The sequence below is a fragment of the Oryzias latipes genome, chromosome 9, assembly GCF_002234675.1.
Source record: "Oryzias latipes chromosome 9, ASM223467v1".
In the NCBI taxonomy this organism is placed as follows: domain Eukaryota; kingdom Metazoa; phylum Chordata; class Actinopteri; order Beloniformes; family Adrianichthyidae; genus Oryzias; species Oryzias latipes.
Window position 1 is genome coordinate 6,644,986 of NC_019867.2, and position 16,023 is coordinate 6,661,008.

The window sequence follows — 16,023 nt, forward strand, 5'->3', positions numbered from 1 at the left end:
ATTTGTGTGAACCAAAAATCTTAGGGTTTACTAGAGGATCCAATTCTTATTTGAATCTTAGCAGCCTCAGGTTTCACTTCTACTTTTAATACAACTCCATCCAGATATTCTTCGCATGACTGCATGTCATTTAATTACATAATTAATTCCGGACCTAACTGCAACCTCCAAAATTAAACAGGAGTGAAAAAAGGCAGAACCGATTCATGGAATCATCTGAAATGTGAGCGAATCGGCTTTATCAATCTTTTTATTCTATAGCAGAGCAGTCTTACAAGAAGGAGTCCAACCCACGTGACAGGCTACAAAAAAACCCTCCTGCCTTTTGCAGCTTCCGGCTCGTCTCTATTTCTTCAAAGGTCAGCGCTGTCAAGAGGACTTTGCTATTTGTCTGTGATGCAGATTTGCTTGTCAAAGTTTACAAAGTTAGACTCCACACAAACAGGAGCCCCAGGAGTTGAAGGTTCCTGTAAGACACGGAAACAATGAGGAAGGTAACACAACTACCGATCGACTCACATTCAGACACATGGAAGCAGTTAAAGACAGGTCAGTTTGGTTGTTTGTTTTTATGTGGCTTATAAGTATACATTTATTTTCCAAAAAATACATTAACTTTCCTCTTTTTAAGGAACGCAGAATCTACTAAGAACTGACCATCAGAGAGGGAAGTGCTTTTTTCTCAGGTCAAAGAATTTACTGTTTTTCTCCTTAGCTCATTAACTAAATTGAGGTCATTTGATGTTTTATGTCTGCATCTAATACGCAAACTGCTTTTTTGGGGCCAAACATTTGTGCCTCACACTTTTAATTTGTTATTGAGGTCATGATTAATTTAAAGACTGACCTTACGGAAGGTAAAACGATGACAGAAGCGCAGGGTTGCTAACTCTGTCAGACTCATTTTTGTACACAACAGATGTGCCCATAACTTATTCATGCTGGCCCACAATTTTTAATCAGGCTTAGCACATACTTTATACATTTGCCAAACATACGGTTCCCCGCCAAAGAGGCAGTTATGGTGTCTGATATCCGACTTGGCAAGTTTACACCATTGTGCGGACAGTTGTGTAAAACAAAGAGAAAATAAAATAATTTAACGGTGAAGTCAATTAGTGAATTTAATATCAAAGGAAAAATAATCTTGTCTGAGATGTTTTTGCTAGCCCTTTTTTAATGGAGGAACAGCAATAATTGTAAACGGATAATCTAACCTGTTAGTGCAAGAGCATTTGGCCAAAGATTAAGAACCAGTGCTTAAGTCTGGGTCACGTGCACCCGTATAGGGTGTTATTGCAGGTTTTTAGGTTGTCCAGGCCCATGGTTGGTTGTAGAGATATTTCTAGGACATAGTTTCTGCAGGGTGGTAGTAGTTTATTAGAAATTTGCCTCCGAGATGTGGGCAGGACCGTTGGGTGTGTCAAAACGTGCCACTTTCAATGAAAAGTCTATACAAATGCACGCCAACCCAAATTTTGAGTTCTGCACCCAGAACGCTCGCATTCACACATCGCTACGCAAATTATTAAGACCAGTTGTGGGCTCTATGTACAGAACAGGCATTTATTTAAAGGAACAGAAGTGTGAAAGCAAAAAAGGCTGGAGCAAGATTAGCAGGATTTGCACCGCTTTGACTTCTTACATCAAGCTTCATCCCACTGTAGGTGGCGGAAAAGCGCTAGTAAACATTAAAAAATAAAAAAAATAAAAAGAAGAAGAAGCTCCCTCTCTTCAGCTTCCTGCTTGTTCGGGGTGAACACCACCGGCTGAATGCGCGTTTGTGAAACCGCGTATAGCATGTTCTTGAACGCGTCACACGCTGCCGATGTAAACGCAGCATTACAGTTTTCAGCCAGATGCCAGCTCAGATGAGGAAAACCAATACGTACACGGATCTAGTTATTCTACAAGTGGATGCATCAGGATGTTTTCTCTGTAAAAAATGTTCTCTTCTTCAAACAGGATTTTCTTTTATCTGATCCAATTTTACAACAATTTGAATTAAGAAATACTCAGAAATGTTATTTTGAGTTTAGGTTTCTTAGTATGTCCTCCATCATCACAAAAATGCCACAAAAATGTTTAAAACCAAATGCGATTTGTCTTTAAGGGGACTGCAGGTGTGATTTCCAGTTCCTTTGAGGTTTGTGGTAAGTGTATCCTGAAGCATTTTTAAAGCTGTACGTAATTATGACGTAGGAGTGCAACTGTTGCACGATGCCCTTACACCAGACTCAAGTCGCTAATAAGGTACGTTTAGTAGTCCATGACTGACCAAATGCAAATACAGCATGCACAGGGTGTGCAGGAGATAAATAAGTGCCCGTTAGTCACTTATTTCTTACCTCACCTCATTTCTAATTGTCATGTTACGTAGAAAAAAATTGGCATGAACATTTTGACTCAATTTTGGTTTCTTAGTATGTCCTTCATCATCACAAAAATGCCACAAAACAGGTTTAAAACACAAAAACAAAATGCGATTTGTCATTGGTGGCGTGGGGGGTGTGAGTGATCTCTGACCTTAATTTTTTGTGAAGGCCACCTGCGATCCCGTATCCACCTGTAAGGGCAGTTGTGACTAACATTTTTCACAATCTGTGATCCCCTCCAACCTCTGACAAATTTAGGCTCTATTGCTCACTGGCATTTCCATTCCAAAAACCAAAATGATCCTTTAGACACTGTTTGAAATTCATAAATTCTAAAAATCAAATAATCCAAATAGAAATGTGCAAATAAAACAAGACAACATTGACTCTTTTTTTAAAATCAGCAATTGAAACATAAGACAAGATCCAACTTTTTCCTATTAGTCATGCTTATAATTCAACTTTGTTGGCTCCATCATCAACTTGGTAAACAAATAAATATAGCCGGTTCAATCTGGTTTCCCCCGAAATGCTTCACTGGCGGTTGCATTGTGCTTCAGACATCATTACAGGTAGCCTAAAGGGAAAAAAACACATGGAGGTGGGGCACACAGGGGAAGAAGACAGCTGCTGACATAAGATAAAGAAGAATGAAAAATAAGAAGAGAGGCCCTTTGACACCCAACTTGGACATAGAATTGCAGGCATTTCCTCCATACACTGACCAAACTTTGGGATAAAAAGTCAACAAAAACAACTTCCCAATTTCTGTTTGGTTTACTTATCACCCTTTCTTACTAAAACCTTAAAGCTGCACAAAGTTAGTGTTTAATTTAAAATGTAAAAGAGCTCACACTTTACCTCAGGTAGAAAACAAAACAAGAGTTAAATAGGATGAAATGGTGCTTGTTGGAAGACAAAAACAAAGTAAAAAAAGAGGCAGCTACTAGAGTAATTTAAATAATGAACTGAAACTTAGAAAAAACAACTCAAACAAACCAAAATAAGTCAGAAGGGGAAAAAGGTAAAAAGATTAATCAAACACAGGCTTAAGTATAAGCATACTAATTATAATCAAGAAACCCGAAGCAACTGAGTTGATTGAAAATTAAAGCCTGGAGTGTTTGCAATTGTCCTTTGTTTAATTTCTAAAAACAACTTAATTAATCAAATGTAGATTTTTGTAGACAAGCCCTAATTACCTCTAGATAGTACAAATACAACACAGGAGCGTCCAGTTAAACTCAAACAAGAAGATGGAAGTAGGAAGTGAATGATGCAAAAAGCTAAACAACTAAATTCTAATTTCTAAACATCAATCCCTTTTTTATGAGGGAGTAGATAAAAAAATTTGATCCAAGCCTCTGGGTTTTGTTTGTCAATTAAAAAGAATTCGCATGAATTTTTGTTTAAATTTGTGATTAGTGTTTAGGTCTATCTCTTAAAGAAATGACACAACAAGCCAAAGTGATTCTGTTAATCTGTTTCCAAAAACAAAATTAAAAGGTCAAATGAATGTGGTAAAATGCACCACTATGAAACGACAAATGCCACAACACATAATTACAAACATTGAAATAAATATGTGCAACCTAAACAAACAAACAGTTGATCCTGCATTGACTTTTGACAGATTAGTTTTCTTAGAGAAAGTCTGTATTTGGTAACCTTATTAAATTTTACAATATTTTATTAGAATCATTATGAATCATTATGAGAATCATTATGAATGTGCCAGCCCAGTACTATGTAAATGTACATATATTCAGATTTAGACAAAGGTATAGAAATATTTATATATATGGATACACGCACACGCACACACCCACGGGTGAGAATTTATGTATGAGTGAGAATATAAGTACGGAAATGGTTCAAAATGATATATATATATATATATATATATATATATATATATATATATATATATATATATATATATATATATATATATATATATATATATATATATATATATATATATATATATATATATATATATATATATATATATATCTTGTGCAGCCCCTCATATGTTTATCTTCTTTTAATATTTATTTTTTGTTTTTATTTTCCAAATAATTAATGACCAATTATCCTAATTTTGATATAGAGAAACATTTCCTTTGTTTACCTTCTTTATGTCTGTTTCAGCTAATATGATTTTTTTCATTTTAATCATTTGAAATAAAACAATTCTAAATGCTATTGTGTGTGAATAAATATATTTAGAATCTACATATTTTTTATGTATTTTTCTTTACATATACATTACGTATGTAGTGTGACCTCCCTCCATTATGAGATTTTCATCCAGAAAAAAACACTTTGGGAGTTATTTGCATAAACGTTGTTTAAGATCTGCCCTTGCTGCTATAAAAGGTAAATAATTTAAAAACTATATTCTTAAACACATGTTTCAAGCTAAACTTGGCAGCTGTCAGTTGCTCCAATATTGAATGAGTTTTTTATGGCAGCCTCTGTTTGTGTGAACTCAGCAATGCTCTAATAATGAGGTCTTCCAGGGTGGAAAATTCTGCATAATTTCACTGAATAGATCTAATTTAAAACTTATAATGTGAGAATTTCTCCAACATCTTCCTAGCGGAGTAATTTAATAATTATGTGCAGCCAGCACAGGCAGCTGAGTGAAAATCAAAGGCTGCAAATGAGACTTTGTCCTGGAGAACAGGCCTGGCTGTCTGCTCTGAAAAAACCTGCATACTCCCACTCACAGAGAAAATTTTACAAAGGGGGGTTTGAATTTGATCCTTTTAGAAAAGAATAGATAATTTATTTCCTACTTTTAATTTAAAAAAGAAAAGTATAGTTCCTGGCACTATACCAGCAGCAAAAGCTTGGCGCATTCAAATTGTTTTTGCCAAGACAAAGAAGAACCAAAGCACAGAGCGGTTTTTGTTAGCTTTTTGTGCCGTACAGAAGAAAGGGAACAAGATAATTAGGATTGGTTTGAGAGGAAATAGGAACGTTACATTCAGATATGGAAGCCAGCTCCACTTTGTCTATTTAAAAGAGGCAAAAAAACTGGATTAAAAAAAAAGAAAACAAAAATAGCAGTCAAAAATGGTCCTTTGGGAAAAATGCATTGCTGTATACATAAGAGGATTCCATCCATACTGATGGTGAAGACACTGATGCTAAAGTATGTGCAAAGGTTCAATGAAGGTGATGGGGTCTTTGCTGAAGGCAATGGCTCATGAGGAGCTGGGGGAAGGGGTTTTACTGTCGATGCTCTGTGCTGACTTTATTATTCTCCACCAAGCCCTTTTGTCTGCTGCCATGCATCCCAAGTGTGACTCTGAGATGAAGTATGTCATAAGGCTTTCCACAGCTGTCTGGTTGAGTGATACGAGCTGCGATCTTGTCCAAGTTGTTTTTCCTGAGTATTTTCAGGTAGTTTCTGCTGTGTCTTCTTGAACAGCGCAGTGATCTTCACAGATAAAGAACAGGTCATCAGTGACGAGCTTTCCCGGCATTTAAGGATGTGCACTCACTTCACACGGTTCCTATGAATGTAGATCAGCAAAGGCTCAGCTCTCCATTTGCTTCTGAAGTCCAGGATGAGCTCTCCTATCTTAGAGGCCTGAACTCCAATTTTTTTAGCTTTAGTACTGTTATCTCCATTTCTTGTCAGAAATTCAAGAGCACACACTCATTCAACCCACCCGCTTATTCACCTTTGCACAAATACGGGCATGGGTATTGTTTCTTTCTCTTTTTCTACACCCTTCTTCATGAATATCGGTAACGCGACTACTGTGTGTACCTGTCTATGTGCAGAAATCCTGGCAGATAAATCTTTAATCATTGATGCATGATTATACTTCTAACCTGTAAATAGTTGTGTGCAGACTATTTGTTCTTTTTCTTTTGTTTTTGTTTTGTTGCTGTGTGAACTAAGTTATATAATTTAATTTACCTACGACACTTTTATGTTTTAACTTTGTGATATTGACTACCCCCCACTCTAACCCCTTATTCCCCAACTCTGACATCCCACTCTTTCTTTTTCTCCTCTTTTGTTTATTTTTTTCCGTCCGGTCCAACAAGGACTGCATACAAATATAATTTTCATAAAAAAATTAAAAAAAATAAAAGAAATTCATGAGCTACTGTGGAGCTTTTTCTTGTAGTTCACCCTGCACTGTTTTATTTAACAATATATTTAGAAATCAACACGGGCTGTGGGCTTTAAAGACCCATTCTAATCGTCTTTTGATCTGTTGTAAAAGTGTTCCCAGTGGTCTTCTAATAATGAGTATGCCTTTTTTAACCAACATTTTTTTAAAAACTGTGTAGTTTTCTAGGACATAGTTTCTGTAGAGCGGCCCTAGTTCATTAGTAATTCATGAGTTGTGGGCGGGTGCTAACTAACCCCGCCCTGCTTCTTTTTTGCTGAGATTTGGGAGCAGGGAGCTTGTGTCCCCCTCAGCTTATTACAAATAATCTATTTTTCAAACTGCAGTTTGTTATCTGCTCTTGATTCAAAACAATTTGAATAAATAGATACATAGAAATGCAATTTTAAGATTAATGTTCTTTATATGCAATATGGCAAAAAAGTATTCAGTCAGCCACCAATTGTGCAAGTTCTCACACTTAAAAAGATGAGAGTGACTGTTAATTGTCATCATAGGTGTACCTCAACTATGAGAGACAAAATGAGAAAAAGAAAATCACATTGTCTGATTTTAAAACATGCATTTGTGGCATCAGAAAAATGCCACAAGAACATGTTTTAAACACCAAAAACATGGTGTTCATTGGAGTGGGTATTTTAACTAAAAGTTGAGACCTTGGAGGCCATTCACCCAGCCTCCCCCATCTCTACAAAGAAGTGTAGTGATTTTAAGGTCAGATGAAAAGATCGAAAATGCCCCGGCTCTGCACTTAAGCAGATTTTTTGCACTCCAAGTGCTGATCCGATTATATTACTTTTATGATGCCAGATATTCAAAATAACGGAAACCACAGGACTGATGGTTATGAGCGCAACAGATGAGCAGCTGGAGACTTAGTGGTTTGACACGTGTTCAGAAGAGCTTTTCCATCCAGAAGTGATGCACATTAAAAGACCCAGAATCCCCACTCCCACCTCTGAGTCAGTTAAACATGAGCGAGGAGGAAATGCTAATGCTCCGTCCTCTTCATGTGTAGGCAGCCGTGTGCGCCAATGCAGCAACCTGAGGGCGCATCTGAAACTACACACCCCTGGACCACCCAGGCAGAGCAGGCCATCACTGAGACTACAGCAGCTGGAATGTCAGCCGACCCAGATGGAGAGGAGTCCCATCGAGGAATTTCCAGAAGCCTGATATTTGCTCAAAACATCCTTTTTTATTTTATTTTTCAGTGAAACAAAATGTGGTCCTCTTTATCTACAGGCCTCAACCTCACTGAATGTATTTATAGCTATAAAAATAAAATGCATGCATGTTTATGATTTTAAGTAGATGCTAAATTCAGGGTACGTTAGGAGCAGAGGAGGTTGATGAGTATTTGCACCAATAGGTTTCAAAGGTTTAATGATCAAAAAAAAATATATTTTGGGAAACGTCTGGAAAAAATTACTTTAACAAAAATTATATTTGGTGTACATCTTTTATTTAGCATTCTACCCTCATTAAGGCCCAAAGCACTTTACAGTCACTGTTCAATTTACCCATTCACATACATGGTGGCAGAGGTGCCATGAAATAATCTGTGAGCATTTAGTTCATAATTTGATGCTTGATTTTTTTCTTATTCAGATGTTGTTTTTTGGTAGACTTATTTAAATGACACATTTCAATTGATTGAATTGTGTTGCTTTTTAAACTCCATACTTGCCAGACAATAATGTGGGGTGAACCGCTCTTACCCACAACGGTTCTCTTAATTCACAATAAAACTTTACTGAAATAATAACAATAACAATATTAATAATAATAATGGATTCGATTTATCTGCACTGTGTCAGACGCTCAAAGTGCTTACAGTGTGTTCATTATTTATTCACTCCTAATTCATGCTTGGTGATGGTAACTACTGATGTAGCCACAGCTGCCCTGGGGCAGACTGACAGAGGCGTGTTCACACGCATTCACACACCAGTGGAGCCACACTGGTGGCAGGGAGGGTGAAGTTTCTAGCGCAAGGACACACGAACAGTTGACTCTGATCATTGGCTGACCTGCTCAAGCACCTGAGCCAGTGGCACAAATAAGACAAAACGGGCTGTGGTGTGACATCATCTTATTTGAGACAAGTTAAATCCAACAGAAACATGACTAAATGCAGTCATGGGGTTGAATCTCTTAGTCATTCATATGTAAGTTGAGTCGTGACATCTGTTTATGCTTATCCAAGTAGCTTGGATACGCAACAAGCAACAAAATGTTTATCCAAGTAGCTTTATCAGTCAGCTTAACCCCTGGTCACCCACATTGTAACAATCATATCTGAGATGACACAACTGTTAGTTAAAAGTATGCATATTTAAAAAAAAAATACATTTAATTTCAATGTTTTACCTTTAAGCATGGTAATGTATTTACTGGGCCACGGTCGAGGAGAGCTAGAATTCAGAGATGAAAACGACCCACAATTTATTGTTACGTTATATTATAATATTATTCAACCTCTACGTCTAGTTAAATATTTAAACATGTGAATTTGAATTATTATTTGAAGGGTTTTTGAAGTGCATTTACACTTGTCACTTATTTTTTCACTCATTTTTTCACTCATCTGTAAAGTATTAAAAAATAATTTGGGAACGAAAGCCAATATATGCTGCTACAGTTGTCTCTATGCAGACACTAGGAGACCTTTAGATGCTCCTTTGCAAGTTTTTACTTTCATGAAAAAGTAAACTGAAGCTTAAAAAGAACACAAGCAGAACAAAGACAACTGTTTTGACTCAAGACAGGAGGACTTTCTGTAACAGAAAAGCAAACTTCTTTGTCCACAAATGGTTAAGAATTCAACTTCAACCCACCAGGATGAAAAATTCAAAGTCCTACCAATATTTTATCACGCTGAAACACACACACATATTTAAGATCAGTGCATGCGCTGGTTCCTATAAATCTGTTGACCAGTGGAGTGGATGCAGTCTGATGTGGTACATCATGTTTTAAGTCTGACAGACCCTAGTGAGGTGCAGAGTATATAAAATAAGACATACTGTATATAGATACTGCAGTAAGAGAAACACAAGCCTTCCTTAAGGATTCATTTTTATTTTGCTGTTTTTTTCTCTCCAGCCTGCATCCTCTTGCCTTCTCTCTTCAAGGCGTCCCATGTACGGCATTTTAAAAGCTTTTACCCCCTACTGGGACTGGCAGGGTTCTGCCTTTAAACTGAACAATGTCACAGGCCACAAACATTTTACTTTTCCTAAAGCCTTTCTGACCTATAATGTCACATGCTGTATAAAGTTTATATTTGGTAGTTTTTATTGATTTTATAAATAAAAATGTTTTGCTTTCTGTTTTTCTGAAACCATGCAAAAAGACTATAAAGACCTTTTTGACAGTTTATAATGCGTAACCATTTGTAAAATGCATTCCTTAATAGTGTCTGTTTTCACTTGCAGTCAGGGCTGCTGCAGAGTTGAGCAAAAAAGAGAAGTGAACGAGGATTGATGGTTGGTGAAGGTGATAAAAAATTAAATTTCAAGGGGAAAAGCCTGCTCCCTGTAGTCTCCCACATGTTTATTATGGGTACACCTGACGCATACATTTTTAAGATGACTGCCCAAAAAAAACGCTTACGAATGAATTAAAATTTAAATATGTGGAGCACAGAATGTGTTCATACCGCAGTGAATTATGTTAAATCAGCAAGAATGGAATGGGCTCCTTAAAACGAAAACTTAAATCTCATCATTCAGCCTGTGAGGTGTCTTAATGTGCACGAAATGGCTCAATTCATAATCCTGCTCTTCCTGTTGTGTCTCTATAAAGTCGCAAAGTCCAAGAAGAGGCAGAAAGGGTAGGCAGTGAGGCAGAGTCAGTCAGCTATAATAACCATGTGAGGCTGCACTGATACATGAACTCGCTGAACAAGTTTAGATTTTATTTTCTCATAATTAAGGCAGGGTCACAGAGTTCAACGGAAAAAGTGTGTTGAACTGTGTGCAGCGACAGTAAGCCTTTTAAATATTCAGCTCTAAATCCAATTACAGCGCTAAAATCATCCATCCTGCAGTGTTCTGTGTATAAGAGGAGTGAAATGTAAAAGCACTGGCATACCATATCATGATCGACATGTTCCCAACTTTATTTTAATCAAATTTGGGACTTTTATTTCCACAAAAACACTGTTCATGATGGGGTACACAGAGAAAACACACAAAAAGCTACACTTCCCTGCAGAATGTGAAAAAAAGTTCAAAAGGGCAAATTAAGTGTTTGTCATATTTAGTGTGATTTATTTTTATGATAATAACGCTACTTTCACAGCTTTTTTTTGTTTTTCAGGATATTAAAAAAGAACATTTTATTCAAAGGAGGATTTCTGGTTCTGCATATTCTAATTTTTAGGTTCAGTTGTGTGCCAACATAAAAGAGAACTCTAATAACTCTACATTTGTTATGATTGTAAAACATTTAAATAGAATTTTGAAATTTATTTTTCATAAAAATGTCTAAGTAAAGATGTCAACACGTTTGAAGACACGTTTTCAGCTGTTTAAGTAGCAATTTATTGGCGGACCAAAACCCGTTTGGTTGCTGCAGGTTTTTGGTTTTGGGTTCCATGTTCCACCTTTTCTTCGTAGACTGGACATTTTGTGAACATATTTGCAAGCACAATTTATAAGACTTAAAACACTGTTTTATTACAAAATATGTTTGATTTGAGCTGTTAAAAATAGATCTGTAAATTCAAGACTAAGAAGATCTCACTGAAGTGATTTGGCTTTGCAAATAAAAATCAAAAAATTAAAACGACACCTAAGAAAATCTAAAGTTTTTCTGTTACAGTATGCGTGATCTTTTTCAAACAATGCTTGATTACGACAAGCAGCCGAATAAAAACCGTTTCTACCGTCAGTCCCGGCCTGTTTACCCTCAACACGCCCCAGGCCATGTGATTAATAAATTCATATGTTTTGGCTTCTCAATTTTCAGTGGATAAACTGAATGTATTCTCTCTGCAAGCTGTTTTATCAGTATTTTTTTTCAAATTCTCAGATGATGACCACAGAATAAGACATTAGCTTCACAATGCCCGACTTTAATCCTATTAAGACATCTTTGGGAATTACATTCAAACTTTCAGAAGAAGAGCTCAGAGCAAGAATACAAACAACTGGAAAAAACTAAAAAATATTTGAAGAAAAACAAAATGATGACTCTGGTCACTAAAAGCTTATGTGTTAAGGAGGATGTGGTAATCTATGATATACTTTCAGCATACTTTCATGCATATTAGAATATACTTTTCATCCATCATGGGGAATCTTTTGAAACGGCCTCTCTTCAATTGTTCCATGTGGATATTTATAAAATTATTATGAAACCACTGCCAGGGTTTAGCTCCTACTGAAGACTCTTCCAAAGAGCTTTGCCCTCTCACTGCATTTTGTTCTACAGCAAAAGGAATATGAAGTTAAAGGAGGAAGCGTTACTCATGAATGCCTTCAGCTCACACTCTAAGGTGTGATCAGATGGAGACAGATGTCTGCCTGGGATTGTTTTGTTTGCTGTGTGAGTGAAATATCAAAACAGCATAAAAAACACGTTTTTACTTAATATGAAGCAGCATAACTTTGAGAAATTAAGCAAACTCAAAAAACAAGTTTGCAAGACTTAAAATGTAACTGGATAACTGCTGAGTATCAGTTCGAACAAAATCCTAAAAATTGTCTAAATGTAATGGAATCAGGCATAAAGATGGGAGTTTCAATTCCGGTCCATATTTTTTTATCAATTAAATATCTGAATCAGAAATACTTTATTAATCCCTCAAGTGGGAAATTTGTGTGGGAAATATGAAACTTTTTTGGCAACAACGAGGCTTCCCTGATTTTTAGAGAAATTAAATGGGGGGAACATGGGTTTAATCTGTTTCTTAGTTCTGAAATTTGTTCCATTGACGTTTTTTTGATTGCAATGTCAAAAGCTCAATTTTTTAATTTTGGCCAATAAAGACCCTGCTCTTTATGCATTCATCTGCCAATATTTATAATGGGCTTACATTATTGTGCAACGGTAGGATAAATAGTAAACGTTACTAAAACCCAGTGATTAGATAGAGATTATTTTGCTTAGAAGGACAGGTAAAAGTTAAAAGAAGGGTGCAATAAAACTACTTTTAAGAGAGAAAATGAAAAAAATTGAATCCCAGAGTAATGATTAACTGGTAAAGTACAGAAGAAAATTCCTCTAAATTAACATTTTACATGCTTCAGTTGATTCTTTTCATTAATAATTTGTCATTTTTGTCATTAATTCTAGTTCCCTTTAATGTATTACAGGAAAAAAAAACTTAAAGCTAATTAAGTAAATGTTTAACCCCTGTCTTTTTTTGAATACCACCTGTTTATAATTACAAAACTGTTTAAATTTACTAATCATGTTTGATAGACGGATGATTGATTTATCTGAGGCAGGTTGTTAATCAAATTGAACTATACAGTTAAAAATTTGTTTCAAAATAAGACAAATCAATATTGAAATAGTTGTGCTTGAGGAATGGATGAAGTATTATTGCAGTACAAAAATGAAAATGGTACTTTTAAAACAAAATTTTGACCTAAAATAGGGTTAATATTTTTAAAAATGTCACTAAAAAGCTAAAGGTAGTAAAGGAATAAGTATTTTTTCAAATTAAACGGAAAAGAAGAAAAAAGAAAGTAGGTTTAGTCATAAATGTGTTATGGTGAGTGAATACATTCAGCCAGTCTCTACAAAAAAAATTGTTTCCATTTAGCTGTATTTTTAGTTGTCACAGCAGCAAACAACAAATTGTATTTTTATTAATATTACATCATTTTTTCTCCCTCTAAACTCAAGTGTTTTACAGGCTCACTAATCTGGAGTGTATAACAATAAAAAGCACGTTTGAAACTTTTCAAGCATGATTAAAAAGCCAGAATAGTTGTTGATCTCTGTCTCCGGACCATGCCATGCTCAGTTTTCTTCCCACATAATTATTTCAACCCCATTTTGACACAGGTGATAGAAAAAAAGCCCATTTAAAAACTAAAGAGTTAGTTTTAAAAAACACACAAAAAATGAAACACATTCAACAGTACCTCTCATTTTCTATCAAGTGGCTATAGAAACATGAATGCTTTCCTCAGACAAAAAATATCCATCAAACAGCCAACAGATTGAGCACAATTAACCAAAACAGGTGCAGGATTTGAAGAGAGACTGGAAACACAGGATGCATGGAATATGTAAAGATGACTAAATGGTTCTACAAATCAAAATGCAGACATCATTATCCCCCGTTTTGGAGTGGACATGTGACAGTCCACCAGGTTGATCAGGTTAAAAATGAAGGATGGCACCCAGATCAAAAATATACTTAGAGGATGCATAAAGACCCTCCTGTAAACCCCCCCCCCCCCCCTCCAAGTCCAACAGTCTGACAGAAAGACAGGAAGAACACTGACAGCGAAGATGTCGGCTGACATCATCATCATCATCATCAAAAAGGATGTAACTTACTGTAACCCTGACCCTAGTTCTAACCCTAACCCAGAAGTAAGGAAGACTTTTATTATAGCCTAAAACGGAAGAAACGTAACTGTTAGGGTTGGTAGTTAAAAAAAAGGCTTTTTGGAGCGATATAAGGGGACCTCCGGTCCCGGTCCAGGACTTCTGGTTCTGACAAATGATGTCTGCAGCTGGGTCCTCTTGGCAGGATCTGCACACGCTTGTGCAGGTTTGAGCTACTGCTACATTTGATTAAAGAATCTTTTTTCCCCCTTGTCCCACTCAGATCAAATTTTGATCAATTTTGAAAAGGGTCCCAGTGGCCCTTTAATCCCGATTGTGCAGTTTTTAGGTAAAATCAAAAGAAACCTGTGTCTGTCGTTTTCTGGGACCTAGTTTCAGCAGAGTGAACTTAACTCCAACCTAAGATTACGGGTGCGGCATAAATGACGAGCAATACTGGAGGAATCCAGCTGTACAATATTTTGATTCCAGCTCAGAAAAAGGAAAACAAAGACGTATGTGAATCTATTTGTTTCTATTTATTTATATGTGGGCGGCCGTGGTGCAGCGGTAGGGCGGCTGACCCATGATCATAAGATTGCAGGTTCGATTCCCGCCCTGCACGCCCATGAGTCGAAGTGTCCTTGGGCAAGACACTGAACCTCACCTTGCCTCTGGTGGTAGGCGGGCGCCTGTGTTTGGCAGCGGAGCCGCCACCAGTGTGTGAATGTGTGTGTTACTGGGTGAATGGGTCTGTGACTGTAAAAGCACTTTGTCCTTGTAGGAAGAAAGGCGCTATACAAGTATACGCCATTTGTCTACAAGTGGAGGCATTAGAGTGGAGCACGGAGCTTGTGCCCCGTTGATTGCAGTCTGTACTAAACAACTACAGGCTTTTTTAAACAGGATCTACTCCTGCAATTTTAAGTTTACTATTCTTTATACATGACCATCATTATAAAAAACACCAACAACAACATTTTCATTGGCTTGGGTTTTTAAACATATTTGTTCTTGTTTGATGGCATACATTTTTATCAATAAAACATGACATTAAAACATCGCACATCATAAAACATTAAATGCAAAAATAAAAACAGTGGGTGGACTCGTTCCGAATAGAATTTCCACTACATTTGTTGACCCTACAATAACCCCAGTGTACAGTTTTATTTCGGTTCATTGAATTTTTCAAAGGGCAAACGCAAACAATTTAATTGTTGAAAGCATGGGATGTGAGAACCATGGAAACAAGGCCTGCTGAGTGGTTTGTGGAGTGTTTTGTAAAAAACATCTATATCTGTGGACTTCCATTCCATCCATTTCAAGACCTCCTCTGACCTTAACTGTGCTGACAAAAAGATTAAATTGAACTGAATGATTAAACATTTCTCAAAAACAAACCATTCTGTTTTAGCACGGATGCTAAAGTGCTTCTTTCTGCTAAATACAGTGTACTTTGCGTTGGTGGAAATTAAACAAAAAACAACTAAATAGTAATGCTGATTAGTTTATTATTTCCTATTGTATTTTGCCAACTGCTTAGTAAGAAAAAATAACTTTGATTGAATACAAATGAAGCAAATAATGTTAGTTTTCAGCAAAAGTCTTAGAAACACTCATATTTAGACAAAAAAAATCTTCAAATTCTTAGAATATAAACGGAAATTTTCAAACTATATCAACGCTTCACATGTCATATGAATATAACCAGCAGCAGGACTATTCATGTTAAATGATAAAATATTAAAACAATCTAAACATTTCAATAAAGTTCATAAACATTGCTGATACACTGCATTTTGGCAAAATGTTTTAACCTTTTTTCTAATAACTTCCTGGTTGTGCCACAGCAAGTCGACAGCTTTCAATTCATGCTGGATTGGCGGCAAAAATCAATGAAATCCCTCATTTAGATAAATAATTATGGATTGAATTTTTCTTGGCTTTTCCAGACGCTAAAAGCCCTT